Source organism: Molothrus ater, chromosome 1, assembly GCF_012460135.2.
Source record: "Molothrus ater isolate BHLD 08-10-18 breed brown headed cowbird chromosome 1, BPBGC_Mater_1.1, whole genome shotgun sequence".
NCBI lineage: Eukaryota > Metazoa > Chordata > Aves > Passeriformes > Icteridae > Molothrus > Molothrus ater.
The window spans coordinates 59838169-59855806 of record NC_050478.2 but is presented as its reverse complement, the minus strand read 5'-3'; positions in this window follow the sequence as shown (position 1 = coordinate 59855806).

Below are 17638 nucleotides of genomic sequence, written 5' to 3'. Positions count from 1 at the left end.
CTTGTTGTCCTCATTTGTTGGCCAATAACTCTCATCATGCTAATTATTTTCACTTTTCCATGTAAGTGCAAGACGTGCTGCACAGAGGAAGATGCTGCCACAGAAAAGGTTGTATTTGATCCATCTTTGTGTTCCCCATGCTGTATTTTCCACTCATATTCATTAGTTCTTTGGCAGCAATCAGCAGAGAAGAGTGACAGGAACTAAGAGAATTCAAATCTTCTTAAATCCACTGAAATTTTTGATCCTTAAACACACATTTTATAGCGTCTGAGGGTATGCCCACAACTTCCCATTCTGACTCACCATGAGGGAAACAGTCTGAAGCTGTGTGGTTTTTCAATAGTCCTCTAGGTATGCATTTTCTGGGTAAAAGTGCAAAGTGAGGTGACAGGCTAATTTTTCACCTTTTTTCAGGAAAATTCCTCTGGTAAACTTATTTTGAAGTAAGATATATACACTGTAGAGGCTTACCTTCCTTTCCCCCAGTGTATTCTGATGTTAGTTTGCTATTTCTTGCCTCTACAGTCTAGCTCAAACACAGATAGGAAGACCCAGGCAGCCTGAGAGAAGCAGTGCTTTCTAATCTGCTTTACCTAATCTAGACTTGCTGGTTCAGGTATGGATATTCCTTATTATCTGTCTACATTTGACATCCAGCTCTTGGAAGTGCTGCTAGACTGATGTCCAGACATGTCCTTTCATTAATACAATGAGTCAGAGAAAAGGGTTCTGGACTTTGCCTATTGATGGCCAAACCATTTAATGCATGGGAATAACTTTAATTACTCTTGCAGATGCATGCAAATTCCATGGAGTTTCTTTTTGTAGCTGTCATCTCCATCCACTCGCATGGTTTTGGGGTTTTTTTAAGACAAAATCACTCACCATCTCTAAATAAATCTTGTGCCTCTGAAGAGTGGATCACCTACACCCTTGCTGATCTTGGAGGCTTTGTGTCAGCCATTCCCAAGCTTCTGTGGCATCTCTGGGTGGTCCAAAGCAGGCTACCCACAGGAGACTCACCCTCTCAGGGAAGTAGAAAGAAGGTTAAATTTGTCTGTCCAGCAGCCCCATTTTTTTGTAGTAGTAGAATTTGCATAGCCGCTAAGGATGCAGAGGTGCAGAGCCTGTACCTTTGGAATTGTCTGAGTATTATCTCCTTGGACTGATTCTGAGGGCAAAAAGTGTCAGCAAAGGCTTCTGCTTCATTCTTCACCACATTTAGGCAGGGTTGTAATGTATATCACTACACAGATGCATGTGCAGATGTTTGCACACCCTTAGCAGTGTGTCTACTTTTCACATTTCACACTCACCTAATAAGATTTTGCCTTGCATTTTTGTTTGTTCAGATACAGGCTCACCACTCTAAATAATTCTACCCCACACCCCCTTTTGCTTTTTGTTGATGTTATACTCATTTTACTCTGAGCAAGCTAGTTTGTTCCTGTCCTCTGAGGAAGTTCAAGGTATAATGAGCAAAGCATCCGGATTAATTAAGCAACCTGGTGCAATTTCCCCTCCCCCACCCCCACTCCTCCTCCCATGGACTTGATTGGATCTAATCCAAACCAAAGCAGTCCTCAAAGTCAGTCTGCAGCCAACAGTCAGTCCATTCTGCTGACATCCAAAGAATGGTTTTACTATATAAATGATAAGAAATACCCTTGCTAAGACAAGAAGCCCTTTAAAGACATTACTGTCACCTTCTCAAATGTTTGCAGTGACTCCAGGCTCTTTCCAAATACTGAAGAACATTTGCAAACTTTTCTGTTGTCAAGCATCCCAGTGAAATGTGATGCTTCAGAGCATATGAACTGGATGCCCACAGCAACTGACTCTCCTGAATGCCTCGGCACCACACACACAGCAGCCTAGACAAACTCTTTCCTTTTTATTTATAGTAACTTAAACTTGGGCTTGGGCAGCACCAGGTATGTCAAATTACCTTGCTCATGAATCTTCAGGAAATTATTGCTCTCTCTACATAGTGCCATGTCCTTTAAAATGTGCAAGGGGGAGGGCATTGTGTTCCCAATTGGGGAGCTGCTGTTTTAAAGCATGTAACTGATACTGATTTATGCTCTAGACAGAATTTATAGCAAGATGGAAAAGGTTATGTTTTCATTGAAAATTTACTTCCATCATTTTCTTTAACCATCTATCTTTATGCAATCTCAGCAACTATCTCAGTCAACCAAGTGAGTCATTGGGCTCTAAATGAGGGGACTACTGTGGGTTCTTTGTGTGTCTCCCTTTTGGAAGATCTGTGCTATTTACTGCAGACAGGTCATTTAAAATAGGGATCACAAATATATTTCTATGCCATGCCTGCATGTTTTGTGCATAATTTAGATCACTGTATTAGTGTATCTTTCTCACAGGTTTCCTGCTTCTTACACAAACCACTTTAAATTGTCTTCTATAGGCAGTAGATGTGATACACAGCCAACTCAAACAGGTAAAGTATTAATGCTTTGGTCACCTGAGGTTACTAACTTTACTGATGTGACAGGATAGTTCTGGGTTGAGTGAGTATGTCCTGGACACAGGAGGCCAGATAATGCCGAATGTTCTTGTTTTGCATGGTGGAACCATATCATTTTATGTCATGGGGAGGCAGAAAAGCCCTAAAGATAAGTTTGAACAGAGGGAAAGCATAAGATTTATTTATTGCTATTTCCAAAAAGAAGAGTCTGCAGAATTAAGGGACCTGGGGATCCATTCTACAGCTAAAATCATTAGAATCTTCAATAAGCATCTGCTATTTGGCACTCTATCTGTGCCTCCTGCACAGCAGTGACTCTCTGGTCAGATGACTCTTGCACATACTTTTGAGGCTATTGATTGGTAGGAGAACCATATCATCCTGTATCCTCCCACTTTATCTCATTTGACAGTTAGAGGGAGGGAGGATGCTAAAAGTCTCCAGCAACGGGGACTGCCTAAGGGTGAAATGGCAAAATGACCCATTCTCATCACTGTCTGCAAAACCAACTGAGCTGAATGCTGGACTTAGCTCCTCAGACTCAGCTGTGTGCTGTCACAAACTGGTTTGAGAGGAGTGGGCAGCAAACAAACATCTTTTAGCTAAATTCCATTGCCTGGAAATTCTAATGGGAGGGGAATATTTTACAGCCATAACTACAACACTAAGGTTGATGAGGTGTAAAATTTCAGTGGCCCAGAGCATGCTGACTTCTTCTGAGTAAATATTTTAAAAATACACCTTTCTCCATACTAAAACCCTTTGACAGGTGTCGAGTTTTATATAGGAGTCAGTAACAGAAAGCTCAGCATCTGCATCTTGCCAGATGGGGAGCTGCACATGACTGTCGCTAAAGAGTGTGTCTGGCAGAACTGAGGGTTTTAGAGATGCAATCTTCTCTTGATTTCCACATTGATATTTCACAGACAGTGGAAAAAGCTGCATTTTACTAAAGGCAGATTGTTACACAAGAGATATTTGTAGTGCTTGTTGCTCCTCTGCAGTTTAGTGGGAGCTCAGAGCACTGCAGGAATTGCTGGACTATATGGTCAGTAATTACACATTCCAGAGTTCAGGATATGCTCCTTGAAAATTTTTACCTCTAGTACTTTAAAATACACTGCAGAATAAGGAATTACTAGATGCCAAGTGTAGAACTTCTGGTAAGTTTAGAGACAGAAATAACTTTTTCTTAATCATCATCCAGAGTAGACCAGCTTGAGTGAGCATCTGTTTCCCTCATGTCTCTTCTTTAATTCTCACATCTGCACAGGGTCTCCAACAGTGACACCCTGCAATGGAGAAGCACCCAGGAGATGCAAAGGTGAGCTCAGAGTGATGCTTAAAGATGACTGGATTTGAAGGCCTCTTAGTGATTCTGACCAAGGAGGAATTGAACTCAGCATATTGAGGTTAAAGGTTGGAGCCTAAAATCTGTTATTTTTCTTTTGCCACTGCATTCTTGTGCCAGGATGAGTTTCCTTTGTAAGCCACAGCACTGTTCTCTCATTCCCTTTTAGAGAATGGTCCCTGAATTTAAAGGTCTTACACCAGACTGCAATTAAATGAAGGAAGCTTCATTGTACTCTCAGTTCTCTGCTATTACATTCAAATGATTGGTACATGCAAGATCACAAAGTCACGGTTTCCATGTGAGGCTCCATTAGTTCTTCCCTAGTCAAGATCCACCAAGCAGCACCTGAACACCTCACCAGCTACAATCTTTTCTCCACTGACACTTATTTGCAGCTTTCCATACTTTTTAATATAAGACATTTTTCAACAGCTCAGTACTGTAGCATGATTCTCTTAAGCTTCAATAAATGCTAGATAATACAGGCTGAAATCATAAAGTATTTTATTTCTCATCAGAACTTTGCTGAGTATCAAAACAGCCTCTGCAAAAATATTTGCAAATAAGTAATGAAACAAATGGAAAGAAGGAAAATTATTTTGTGAAAATTCAGTCTTTGTTTTGTGCTTCAGTTTGTTCTGTTCAAAATCAATACAACCAGCTCTGCAATAGCTAACTAACAGCCTAGAATTAGTGCAATCAAATGGTTAAAAGTTAATTGAAACCAATGTGTGTTGAGATCATAGTGTGTTTTGTTTAGGGTTTTTTTTTTCCCCGAGCAAAGTGCTATGTGTTATTCAGTCACAGAGCATAAAACAGGTCAAAGTCAGCAAGTCTCAGGGAGAGCAGGATTAATGTACTCTGGTGCTAGTGGGCTAACACATTGCAGCAGCACTCCGGTGGCTAAATATTTAAATTATATGTATGTCAGTGTGCAGAACAACTTGAATGCAACCTGCTCTCTCCTCATAGTCCGGCTGTGAATCCTGAATAACATTCAAGTTCAGAGCAGCCGCCCCCTCTGACTATCACAGAGCTAACTGGCCTATTGTGGTGCTGCTGCCATTTTTCTCCTTCATTTTTTCTCCCAGCATACTGGGGGTATTTTCAATTAAGAAGAATTCAATTTTGAATCACAGTTTTGCAAAGGGTTCAATGCTAATGAGTAAACATAGGAGGACTCGGTAATAATAATTCATAAGCAGCAGGAAGAAAAGTGCGTGCTTTGTTGTTGGACTGGTTGGAGCCAGTTCATTTTATAGAATTTCATGCCAGCTACACTCCATAAATTTTTTCACAATGATCATAAAATACCTTTTTATTTTATTTTTTTCCTTTTGTTGCTCTCCAGAGTTTATTCATTACACATGAAGCATATCTGTGCTGTGAAATCCGTTACTAAATACCTCAGGACCTGTCATGCCACTGTAATTTAAATTGAATGTAACAATAATCCAGCCTGATTGCCCAGCTCACTAGTTAATGTGAGGATATTTGACTCTGTTAATCACCACAATAGCCAGGTCACATTTCCACCATTGCATAAGTAAACAGATTAACCGGCATGCAGTGCAGCCCTAACAAACCTCTCGCCGGTGACATTTGCAGCACAGCAAGCTGCAGCCTCGCTTCCAGAACAAGAAATTGTCTCTGGCACTGCAAACCACAATTTTAATCATATACATGAAAACCCAAAACTTTTTAAAAGGGGCTTAGGTAAAATACACTTGCATTAGAGAATTAACCTTTCTGAGCACGGCACCCGAGGCAGGCGGGTTATTCAGTGCATGCATATTCACACACAGAGTTCACTCTTTCTCACACTAAAGCTCTGCTGCCCATCTCAGAAATAGCTCAGGCTACAAAGAGATTTAGGTGGATTGATTTTACATTATGTGAGGTCTGCCTCTCACTGTGCACCGTGTTATAATAATCAGATTTTCTGTGTTTTCCTCTTTACCTTGATCATACATTGAACATAACTGTGAGCAACTTCTAAATTCCCGTGTTAGCTACCTCTTCAGGTAGTTGTGACCTCTCAGGTCACAACTTTTGAATTTCCATGTTGGAATGGGTAAAAAGGTAACAGTAAATGCTGTAGCAAGATTTTTTTTCTTCTTTGTTTAGTATAAGTTATAGAAAAGAGGGAGAGGAAGAAAGAAAAAGGAAAGAAAGCACAACAGCGATGGTAAGAGCTGATAAGATTCAATCAGGTGAGATCACAGGCTGCTATTGTACCACTATTTTTCAAAATTGCCCTTCCCCCCTCTCCTCTTAATCCACTTTATGTACCCAGCAGCTGGGATAAGAGCTGGAGTGGATAATATCATTTTGTTTTGTCCCAGCAATATGATGCTATCAGGGCGTTGGCTGCTCTTTTAATTAAGGGAGAGCACGCTAACATGTTGGGCAAATATACGTTATAAATCTATTTCTGTATTATCTGGAGACCAGTATTGTAAGACCTAAGATCTTGAAGCCAAATCTAGGCCTCTGTGATCTGTTTTGCACCCTGGTGTCCTGCCTGCTGTGGAAATGCTCTCTTTTAACAATGAAAAGGTTATATATCCACCATGACTTCTGTTTTGTGCATTTTATAGGAGGTCTGAAGTCATCGGGGTCTCATCACATTAAGGCTGCCACCACTCAGTCTTAGCGGCTGATATGTATTTTTGACACAGGGTAATCCAAGTAAGGTTACAGCCCAGCAACAGCAGCTCCCCTTGTATTTTTGCCTCCTGCTGTCTACTTTTTCCCTTCCTGTTGTTTATTTTGAGGGACAGAAAAACAGGAAGGAAAAAAAAAAGACATTGCTGCTCAGCCAGTAGTAAAACTTCTTTTATGGGCTGGCCTTGTAGCCTAACACTACTGACACCAAGGATTTGAGAGAGGATCCTGGAGAAGCAATACACACAGCTCTCCCTCAACTGCTCTGGCTCATGACCTGAGGGAAGCGCCGAAGGAGCTCTCTTCATCTCTTTGCTGCCAGAAAAATGATTCGCTCAACACAGGTTCAAGGATGAGAGACACCAAGCCAGGGACGGGGAGGGACTTCACTTACTGAAAGGGGCTAGGAGGACAAAACAATTTCTCTTGCAAAGAAAGAGGGGGCAAAAAAACCTGAGAGCAAACATTATAATAGGACAAGAGAATATATCATCAACACACAGGCAGGTACCAGAACATAAAGTTATGACATATTTTTTTCCTAAGAAAATGTTTACAGTTCACACCCCATCTAAAGTGCTGCCACTTTTGAATGAGGCTGAAAACAAAGCTGACTTAGTGGTTTCACATGCTTTTATATAACCCTATAATTTTTTTAAAGCGCTTTGTTTCATAAAATGAAATTATGTAGGCAATTAGTCTATACTGTGCACTAACCCCTGTTATGCCTTGGCTTGGAAAGGGAATTCAAAAGAACAGAGTTATTTCATTTAAAAACAGGTTATTTTGCATGCCCTGCAAGTTTTTCATTAAAAAGTCTTACATTTATTATACAAATGAATTATTTCATTGGTCTTCCTCATGAATGCTTTGAAAGCCATTAAAAGATGGCATTTACTTGGGCATATATATCAGAGCCAAAAACTCTGTCACTATTGGGAAAATAGGTAAAGTAGAAGAGGATGGTGACTTGAACTGGAACCTGTTACACAGACATTGGGGGCAGCTCTGGGCTGGAAATTGATAGAGAATCAGCTGGTCTAGTTTTGTTTCACCATGGCTGTCTGAGAACCTGGCTTACATATAATATGAACTGCCAGTTCAGGGAAAGAAGGGTAAGAATAGAACTGGAATGGACAAAGAAGCATCCTCATAATGCTTCACAAGTAATGGTCACTACTTCTTGTAACCTGCTTCTTGCTCAGACAGGGAGATGCCAGATAGGAGACTCCCTGTATCTGACAGACCTGGGGGAGAGTAGACAAAATGAGGTTAAAGTGTTTGATCCTTGAAGGGCTCTGAAATGTTTCAGCATCACAGTGGAACATTTTGTTTTTCTTGTTATTGCTATCTGGTGTTGTCACTGGCAAGTCTGATCTACCAACTCCAATGGATCTGAGCAGGGATTGTTTAAATGGCAAGGAGAAGGTACCAGCTGTCTCTGGGTTTCAGGTTTTCTTCTGGACTATGCAAAAGGAGTCAGAAAGATCTGCTTCATCAGGAGAAGCAGTGCCTTCAGTGTTGCCTGAAATTCTTCGATCTGTGTGGTTTGACACATAATTTTAAAGTGTCCCAATACATGTCTGCGCTTTTTCAGAAATAGAAAAGGGGCTGCAGAGGAGCCTGTTAAAGAAGTTTAACCTCCTAGTCCAAATGCCACTACAATACACTAAAGAGAAAGCCAGTTATCACAGTGACAGAAGACAGAAGTGAGATAACAAAGATACAATGGATATTTTGCCGTGAAGAATATACCACACTACGAAGACATGAAAGAAGAGTTTTCTGGAGCAAAGTATGATGCTGTGAAGGACTGAGGAAAAGGAAAATCTGAGACCATTGTTGGTCTTCTGGCAAATCATGCCCAAACTTTAGGTTCACACAAAACCTGATACCAGAAAATTATTTGAGTTTTGGAGGATGTTTTCTTTCATTGTTCCTACACTAAGCAGACATTGTAAGCAACACTATGCACTACTGCAAATTCTCCAAATGTGTAAGGTCCCCATGCCCAAACATTAGCACTGCAGCATTAGAGGTGTTCAGACTCATTCTGCTTGGGCTGGGATGCTGTCACAGCCTCTTGCAGAAGCCAGGTCATTAAACATGTGTTGATGTCTGTCTTAGCAAGGTACAGTATTTGGCTGATTTACAGCTATGTACTTCCATTTCTGAAATGTTATTTGGCTGTTTCTGTTGTACATAAAATATCAATAGTGCAAGGATGCTTTTTCTAGGATAGTAAGGTGAAAATAGAAAATTTTAAATATAGCTAAATTGCATCCTGTTGTGAACCATGAATTAATAATCAAGAACTCAGATTTCTTAGACTTGTAGGAAGAGGACAGAAATCTCTTCAACTTATATTATGATAACTTCATTCAACATTTTTGAGTTACCTTCATCACAGGCTACATTCTGTTCCTCAGCACTGTTCTCCTCAGCAGAAAACAGCTAAATTAGGTTCTCTTTGTACCACTTAATGTGCTGACACTCTCTTTTTTCCTATATGCTTTTTTTCCATCAGGATAATGTATACTAAACAAACATTCTCAAAAAATATTAATACTTTGCAAATACCTTTCATACAACTTCAAACAAATCATTAAATTACACATTTCTACAGAGCTACACAGAGTTTAGCTTGCTCCATGTGTTTTTCTAAGTACTAAAGAAGAAAACTATCCCTGAAATAATAGCACAGCAGAGTAGATCAGGTGGAAGGAATCAGAATGCATGGAGAGCTCTTCAGCCTATTCACATGTTCAAGTTCTGTCAATGACACCTGACATTCCAGTAGCAAAGTACACCTTGATAACTATAGGTGTTAGTGAAGGGCAGAGCTCTGAAGAGCTGCTCACTGAAACATTACCCACTGATTTTCCTCTTCAGCTTATAGCTGCTTGACTTTTTTCTTTAAACTTTCCCAAAGAGGAGCCAGGGTTTTTCCAATTTGATCAGAAAATATAGAAATTTATTAAAATATTGGGTGTAGATAGGCAATTTCTGTTATTCCCAACCATTTTTCTCTGATAGGCTTTCAGATGTAGAGAACTTCTGTAAGGGACATAGACAGGTGAGTAGGTGACACTGATGCCCAGGTGATACCAATGGTGGCAGGACTGAGCAAACTAAGAGTTCTTGCTTGCTCTTTTAGTCTTAAAAGCATTAGCAAAACTAGCTGCATCACTGGAGTGATTACAAGTTAGTGGGCTCATGCTGGAAACGTGGAAACAGACTTGCTGTTATTGTCAACTTTCCCTTTCCCTTTAATTGGTTTTCATGGTCCCAGTTGTAATCATAGGGAACCTTCTAAGCTGCTGTTTTCCAAGGTTTGACAGAAGCCAGATGTAGTTGGTAAACCTTATGATGTGGTCAGCAAGAAAATATGCAGTATCACAGTCCCTTAATGCTGGGCAATGTTATACACCACCAGGAGGTATGTTTGTTTTGCCAAGCTGGTCTATAAGCATATTTTCTGATTACAAAATAATCTCTTTGTAAAGATAAAACATTGTACAGAGTTGTGAGACATTCTGGTGGAGGGCCATGTGCACCACAGAACTCAGCTGAGATAAGACTACAGCAAGAGCATTTGGAATGCACTGGTTTTGTGTCAGTGTACATATAAATTTAATACTGTATTGGTTGTTTTTACTGGGAAAAGAAAAATCCAGAATCTGGGTTTTAATGGTGGTGACTTTGCCTGAACCTCCTTTGCTTTCAAAGTTGCAGATTGAATCCAATATTATTTTAAAGTATTTATGCATATTTATGGTAGGATCTTCAAATGAGTTTGAATTGCTTGTTTGCCACTTCAACAGAAAACTTTGCCTTTGTGTTCTCAAATTTTACCTCACTGATCATCCAAAGGGAAAGGAAGGAAATTAATTTATAAACATACCCTTCTGAGCTAATAAGGCACAATCCTGCCCACTGAGTAAAAGATTGTTCCAAAGGAGAGGTGTGTGCAAGTCAATTGACATGGTGAAACCCATGGTTTAAAAAGGTTAGGTGGTTTGTGCCATGTAAACAGGCATTGTAGATATTTCAGGAAAAATTCTTGATTGGTTTAATTTCTGGTGATATCTTATGGACTAATTATAAAAAACAGGAGTGTGCCCAGAGATTCACATGAATTCTTCAAACACAAAGATAAAAAAGAAAAAAGAAAGAAAAAAGAAAATACTTCAGTGCTGTTCAAGAACCTACTCAGCAACAGCCAAACAGTGTTCTAGTCATAAATCCAAAACACGGCATCATATGGGCACAGAATCTGAGGATAAAAAAACCACTCTGACTGTAATACCATTATTAATGCACCCCAACATCTTGGATCATTAGGACTCAACCTCAGGGCTCTTCTGTTGTGCCTGACTGTCCACAGCAGTCCCTAGTGAACTATTTCAGCATCTAAGTACTGCCAGAGCATGAAGGCGGTCTGCCCATGTCCCATTTTTCTAGGTAGTAACATTCCAGTGAGGAGCTGTTACCTCTGAGCAGTCTGGAACTGCAGTTCTGGGTTGCTAAGGCAGTCAGCATTGTGTCTGCCTCGACCCAAATGTAGCCATCATGGAATAGATGCAGTGAGGTTTCTGTTTTGACCTCACATCCAAACAAAAAATAACCTCTGGCATGACATTTTTTATGTCCATGAAGAAGAATCAAATCTATTTATTTTTGCCAAACCCATGCTAACAGGACTTTCTGGATATAAAGTTTCCAGAAGTCTTAGTGAAATATTTGGGTAACACAGAAATGGGAACCAAACTCCAGAGACTACATTAAGAAGATGACTCTACTATCTTGTGTCTGGGTCTGTCTTAGATTACCATAATTTGTATCTGTTACTGTATTTTTAAATGCTACCAGACATTCCTACTTGTACCAAATATGCTGCAAGAGATGCAGAACATGTACAGCTCTTTTTACTATGCTAAAATAGCAGTTAAATAGCAAGATTTACATTTACCACCTCCTCAATGTTAGGACAGCAGTGTTGGGTTCAAGAATTTCTACTGATGTTGCTGAATATTTCCTCAGTTTCCTTCTATTGCTCTTTTCCTATGCAATTTGAAGAAGGACAAAAAATCAGTAAGATGGAAACAGCATCCTTCTCTTAAGTCATCGTGTCTGTGACTTGCAGCAATGTAGGCTACTAGAAATACCCTTGTCTCACTCAGTGCTGCATATATGAATATCTATCAACTGCAAAATCTATCTGAAGGATGTTCACAGCTTGTTGGACTTGATCAAATTTGTTGAAAGGGAGAATTCTTCTGACCTGGCACACAGTGAATATTTGGACAGAATCTGCTTACTTTATCTATGAAGTGAGTGCTTAGTTCTTGATCATTTCTATATATAGCTGCATACAAGGTATCTACAAACAATCCAATATGCTGGTTTTGAGGCCAGAAAAATATGGTGCTCCTTATTAGTCTCAACAATTTCACAGACAAAACAGAGACAGATAGTCCAAACAGGAACTATGAAATGCCACAGCCATGAAAAGGAATATTTTCATTCCCAGGTGCATTACTTGCGCACACAATCATCACCAAACTTTGTAACTACCCACTGCACAGTAACAGTGCTCTTTGAAATGGCTCTTAAATTCAGCTTTTTACTCTGCTTGCTCAGGACTCCAGTAAAGACTCACCAACTTCAATGATTTTAACCCAGGTCTCAGCAAACCAGGCATGTGATTAAAAGAACACATGAGGGACATGAGGGGTTTTTTTTCTCTTTTTTTTTTTTTAATGTACAGGTTCTTTTCCCTATATCATTTCATCTACTTTACTATAGACACTTTAATTCAAAATAATGTTTTCCAGAAAGTTCAAATTCAATTCTAGAAAATTAGGAATAACAATAAACACAGAAAACAGGGGTGCATTTCTTAATGAATATCAAAAAAGGATAAAATAGACCTAAAGGCTAAACTTCCACAATTTCCATGTAGAAATCTTGATGTGATACAAAATTAAATAGGTGAAAAAGGATCCCTTTGAATTTAGTTTTTGTAATAGGTCAGGTCTATGACATAATTAGTCAAAATATTAATGAGAATGCCTCAATTTCACTGCCATTTATAAAGACTACTGAAAAAATTGACTGAAAACAAGTTCTGCTATTAATGATTGGTTTTTGTATAGGTGAGAGTTTGAGTTTTGTTTTGGTTTTTTTTTTTTTTCTTAATAGTGAGACCTTGTTTAAAACTTGTATTCTGAATTTTATTTTTTCTTAAAATTAGCTGATGTAATTTTAGAAAAAAATGGGAAAGTAGCCTTTTTCCATGAAGAAAAAATTAAAAAAAAAGGAATTCCATCCACCTTTAGCTGGAGTCTGGATATGAAAATAGCTATACTTGGCATTGCATCATTGGTTAATGAATCCCCACAGTCATCCTAGGAAACCATGTATCACTCAGCATTTTCAGTTAAAAAATTTTATTACAAAGGAGAATACCAGACCATGGGAGTTCTGACAGTGAACACTGCTACATAAGAACAGTTCTTTTAAAATTAAAATCTAACTGCAGTTGTTAACCTATTCATGACTGAAAACTTAGTCATATTTTTTCTTATTACTGGGATTTAGGAAAGTCAAGATTATTTTTGTAAGTCACGCTACAAATGACAAAGTGGTACACGAACTGCTGCACTCCCCCCAGTGTATGCACACCTTCAATTAAATATATCCCACTGAGACTTCTGAACACTGCTGTTGACAATTAATGTAGCTTGTGAAGATTAACAGGCATCAGTTTGAAAGAGAGGATCCAGCAGACAGTGGCCTGGAACTAGAAAGATCCATTTCTTTAAATGAAATTTTTGCAAATTCTAGTTGTGAATATACAGCTAAGGGCTGTAGAAGTTTGGGAGAACAGTCCATGAGGTGACCTTTCTTGCTTCTGACTATGCTGTCCATCTCTCTTCAGGAGGCCTGGCTTGCACTGCTGCATTCACCAGGTCTCTGGTTAGTCCTGGAGGAGACTGGATTTGCTGATTCCAGACACTGTTTGGAGGTGCCAACCTCCAGACAGTTTGACCTGGATTTACAGAAGGCAGCTTACATTCCAATCTCTAGATGCAGATGTACTTCAGAAGAAAAAGGTCAATGATCTAAAATCCATGAGCATTTTCAGCACCTTACCTGTTTCCAAGACTGAATGAAAAGTTGTGAGTCCCTACAGCTGAAAATTTTGCCTTCAGTCTCATATTTCTGTAACTTAAGAAAATTAATGTCATATCCTTGTATTTGTGCCACCATTATCCTTCAGAACATGCTTTGAAGCACTCCTCTGGCCAGTAGGGTAGCTGAGCTTACACAGTGAGGTATTACTGGAACTTTAAAACAATGTTAACCTGAAGCAATGTCCCCATTTTCTGTAACAGCTTAATCTAACCTGACTTCAGTTTCTATCCACCAGTTATATTTTATCTGGATAAAAAACAATCTTTTTCTAACTTCTCCTCTCCCTTTCTAAATTAATGAAGTTCTTCCAGTGCTTCAGATATGAAAGGACCAGCCCTCTTTCCAGACACAGGATGGCTTTGATAATATGTTTTTGCTTATGATAATTTTCACTTCAAAGTTGATTAAAACCTAGTTTAAACACTAGTAAAAAAAATTCAGTTTATGATACACAATTGTGATGGAAAACCCAGTAGACATTGAAAGTGAGAAAAAAAATCATTAAGTTTTGTCAGAAATAATTAACGATAACATGGTAGGGCTTGATTTTACTATGCAATATTTATTTGCTTTGTGAACTTTCATTATAACATGCCTTTAAATGATCTGTAGTGTTTTCATTAAATATTGCTATGAAATATTTATTTGTAGGTAAAAAAAATGTTTAGCTGATGTGGTCACAGAGTAAACCACAATTGAAATTAATTCATGGGGAAAAAGAAATTAAATATCAATTGCGAAGTAAACCTTTACTATATGGAAAAACAAAAAAAGGTTTGTTCTTTTTGAAATAGCTGATTTGCTTTACAGTTTATTTCTGAAACGGAAAGCATAAGTTTCTGTTACAAGAAAAGAAGATTTCTTATGTTCACTGTTTTTACCTTCAAAGACCTTTTCAACATGATTTAAAAGATTGCCCTTTTTGCAGCTTGTCACACTCCAATTTGCCACTACTAGCAAGATACCAACAATCAGCTTTTGTGGAACACAGGTAGAGGCACGGGTAAATCCTGTGCTTCCTCTGCTATTTCAGAGTAGCATTGCATTTCAAACCGCATAAATATGTAATTGTAAAAAAAGTGTAATCCTCTGCAGGTCCTAACTTCACAGAGCACATGTGCTACTTTTTAAGTCTGTCCTTAAATACTTGGCTGAATTTGGTAATGCTGATGGATGCAGTCATATTCTCTTAATCCCCGTCATCCCAAGTGAAGGAGAATTCAGAATTTGAACTACCATAAGAACTGGGTCCTAACATGAGCTGGCAGAGGAGATCCCACTTCTCTTATGACTATGCATCAGACAATGCAGACTGTATGGATATATCCTCTGAAACTGGGTTATAGGGTTTTACTCTGTCCAGCCCCTCCTTCACAGTGGGCAGGCTGTTAAACGGTAATAACCTCTGTGGAGTTTCAGCAAGCTGTCTTAACAATTCTGTGAAGCAAAATATTCCCTTGCTCTTCTTTTAATATGGTTTAGCTTTAGTTTTTGGTTGTTTCATTTTTCTCTCTCACTTGCCTCCCCTCCTATTATTCTGCTTTGCAGGCACAATCAGACCATGAGATGAGGTGCACTTACCAGTTTTTTCTAGGTTCAGGTATTTTAGATATCTTCTTCAGGACAGCAGAAATTGTCTAGAAATGGCCTTCTACATCCAGCACAGTTTTTTCCTTATTTCTTTAAACATTGTACTTAAAAATTAATTTGGGCTTTTTTCACCATTTCCTTCCAATAAGTCATCTTGACGCTTATTACCTCCCTCTGGTGGGGCAGAGAATTTGTGATAACAGTAGGAGCAGAATTCCAAGCTTAAAAATTAAAATAATCTTTTATGAGATATTTTAAGATGATAGCAGTAATGTTGTTATGAATTGGTGAAACAAATAAATATGTTGAGACAATCAGCTGGGGCAAGGCATGTCCTATGAGGAGTGTCAGAAGTTGCTGGGGGTGTTTAGCCTGGAGCAAAGGAGACTCAGGGGAGACTTTATCCCACTCTACAACTGCTTGAAAATTGGGTGTAGCCAGGTGGGGGTCTGTATCTTTTGACATGTCTGAAGTGAAAGGACAAGGGAAAGAGGGTTTAAGTTGTGCTAGGGGAGGTTCAGGTTAGATATTAGAAAATGCATTTTCACTGAAAAAGTGTCTAGGCATTGGGATGACTTATCTAGAGGTCTCTGGGTGCAGAACTTCAGGGTATGGTATAGGAGTGATTATGATGGTATTAGGTGGAAGATTAGACTGGATGATCTCAAAGGTCTCTTCCAACATTGTCAGCTCTGTGATTCTGTGGTTAATTTATATTTATGCCCAAGAAAGTAGAAGAACCGAGTGAATGAATCACTGTGAAGTGTCTTCAGCCTCCTGGTGGATAGGTGGGGAGCAGAGTAGTTGGGAGGAATGCCAGGACAGGAAAGAGAACCTAGTATCCCATGACTATCACAGGAAGTACTCAGTCTAGGAATTGGAAAATGCCAAAGAACTGAAAAGTGACAATAGACACACTGAGATAACAGCAAGTTGTATGTTGGAGTGGATTCTTTTAAGTGGAAAGACCCGATGATGAATGATGGAAAATTAAATTACAGTATGACAACAAGACCTACAAGCAAGAAGAAAGTTTTTTTTTTAATTGTTGAGTAGAAAAATATAGACAAAAGACAGTGAATCTTTGTTTGTGAACATGGGTGTATAACCAGAGGGACCAAGGTGAGAACCATGTCCCTGAAGAAATCCATCTCCTGCTCTGCAGGCTGGTGCTCGGCACCTTCCAGAACAGCAGCTGCGCCAGCCATGGAACTGTCCATGGTCCTTGTTAGAACCTCCTTGAGGCCACTTTCTTTCACATACGCAGCCAGAAATCTGTGACTAACCCCTCAACTCGAGTGGTTTTCTCCTTCTGATAGAAAACAGATTAACAGAGTTGGATATAAGTTATGGACCTTTTCTTCTGAAATTTTATGTACCAGCTTTAATCATTTGAAACTGGATTCATTTTTGTGACCAAAATGTTACTCTTATTTAAGAGGAAGCACATTCTTGGGGTTCAAGAAAAGAAGCACTTGAAAAGCTTTTCCTTTTTTATTTTTTTTTTCCTCTAGCAATTTAATGTTGGTTCAAAGACCTTTGCTTTTTTGTTCAAGAACTGTTTAGGGGCAATGGCAGCCTACAGTTTCTCAAAATAATCTTACTCTTAATAAGAAATATGGAATAAAGCTGAAAAAGAATGGAGAACTTTTGATTTTCTAAGCTTTGTGCTTCCATTTCCACTAAGCTATATCCTAGAAAACATATTTTACTAAGAGGTTGCATTGCAGCTTATGCATTTATTGCATTGATTTAGTCCATTCAAATCTCCTTTTGTTTCTTTCAATTCCATTCAAAACACAGTCTCTAAAAAATATAAATGTATCAATAATATTGCATATCAAAAAAAGAAAACTAAGACATATTACATGAAAGAGAAATAAGATATTACTTCTAAAAATGCTGAAAATTAAATAATCTATGCAGGTTAACACAGGCCTATCCTATCATACAGTTAGACCATTTTAAAGAGACTACTTAAAAGTTATTCAAACCTGACATTTAGCACAGAGCCTCTTTACAGATTCAATCTGTATTTGGATTGCTTTCATTTTCTTTTTAGCAAAGTTCCACCTGAAAACAATCTGTGGAAGACTTGTGTGAGTAAGGAAGTACATGTTGTCTTCTCACACAAAGCAGAATCTTTAAGGTGTGCAGGGTTAAAAACTCCTAAAAATAGGGTTAAAAATTAAATGGTGTAAGCTTGAATGCCAGCAGTCAGATGCTGAGTGAGTAAAACCTGGATGCATTTTGCTCATCTTCGCGCCCAGTGGGGAAAATCATAAAAGGAAAAAGTGGTGGGGACCATCTTCCAACAGACCGATCCATTTCTAATT